General features: G+C 43.3%; 1 pseudogene; it reads left to right on the plus strand.

Moving 5' to 3' along the window:
- Positions 1–966: 966 nt before the first annotated feature.
- Positions 967–1,666, plus strand: LOC116089378 (annotated as a pseudogene).

Genomic DNA, 1,666 nt, shown 5'->3' on the forward strand with positions numbered 1-1,666 from the left:
GAGGCAGAAGATTGACTAGAGCTTTCCAGATCTGAGGTTGAGGAATACGGGGGATTGAGTACTTCCTGCCTTTGGGGATGATGACATTTTTTGGAAACTAGAAGAACTGTACAACATTGTGAGTGGCTTAGTATAAGTGACTTGTGTATGTAAAAATGATTAAAATTGTTTTAGGACAATGTGAGCTGGACCTTATCCAAAAGCTTTCCTCTTGCAATCTAGCTTAGTATTAGAAAGTACTAAGCAAGCTGCCAAGGGAGGGAAGAAATTAATACTCCTACCCAGTTGTGATGTTCATGAACTACAATGACCATCAAAGTAAGATATCTCTAAAGATACAGTAACTGGTTCTCACACATTGGTAGTAATAACATCTGTCTAGTTGGACTTGAGGCACACTCAACAAGCGTGAATCTTTCTTTGTCCTAGAAACCTAGCCAACTAAGGATTCTGTGCTAATGAGGTAGATCTTAGGAAAGAATCTACTATCTGCTCTTTGCTAGACCAGCAGCATAATTTCTAACTATATTCTAAAGATTTTTCTTATACCTACAGATAAGTATAATTTTAATTCTCAGTAAAGAGGCTTCTTTTTACAGCAAATGGAGAAAAATCACAGAAAATCATAGCTGGATACAATGAAAAAGTCAAATCGTGGGAACTCCATCACCAGTGGATGGATACATCTACTTCCTAGCTCCTGCATCAATGACTTTGGGCATTTTTGTAAAAGAGGGGCAGAAAGATTGTAAGAGACAGGATACCAAACAAGTTCTGAACCATGACAATATCAACAGACATACTAATAGAGAAAAGGAAAGTCTCACAGGATCCCACCCCTTGACAACGAATGTTTCCAGAAATATCCTCTCCCATTATGTACCAAAGCATGCATGCATGCAAGGCCCCGAATTTGTCATCAATACAGAGTTGTCAGCTGTGAAATAACACAAACAACCCCATTTGATGTTAGTGGAATCACATTCCTTGAAGATTAAATGGGGTGATGCTGGTCCTAAGTATGTTGTGGAGTCTACTAGTGTCTTCAACACAATAGAGAAGGCTGGGGCCAAAAAGGTCATCATCTCTGCCCTTTCTGCCCCTTCTGCTGATGCCCCCATGATTGTGATGGGTGTGAACCACAACTTCCTGCATCACCAACTGCTTAACTCCCCTGACCAAGGTCAACCATGACAACGTTGGCATCATGAAAGAACTCATGACCACAGTTCATGCCATCACTGCCATGAAAACTGTGGATGGCCCCTCTGGAAAGCTGTGATGTGATGGCCATGGGGCTGCCAAGAACATCATCCCTGCTTCCACTGGTGCTGCCAAGGCTGTGGGCAAGGTCATCCCAGAGCTCAACAGGAAGCTCACTGGCATGGCCTTCCATGTCCCTACCCCCAATGTATCCGTCGTGGATCTGACATGCCACCTGGAGAAACCTGCCAAGTATAATGACATCAAAAAGGACCCACTAAAGGGCATCCTGGGCTACACTGAGGACCAGATTGTCTCCTGTGACTTCAACAGTAGTCCCCACCCCTCTGCCTTTGATGCTGTGGCTGGCATTGCTCTCCATGACAACTTTGTAAATCTCATTTCATGGTATGAATATGGACAGAGTGATGGGCCTATGACCTACATGGTCTCCAAGGAGTAA

Source organism: Mastomys coucha, unplaced genomic scaffold (genome assembly GCF_008632895.1).
Source record: "Mastomys coucha isolate ucsf_1 unplaced genomic scaffold, UCSF_Mcou_1 pScaffold14, whole genome shotgun sequence".
Taxonomy (NCBI): domain Eukaryota; kingdom Metazoa; phylum Chordata; class Mammalia; order Rodentia; family Muridae; genus Mastomys; species Mastomys coucha.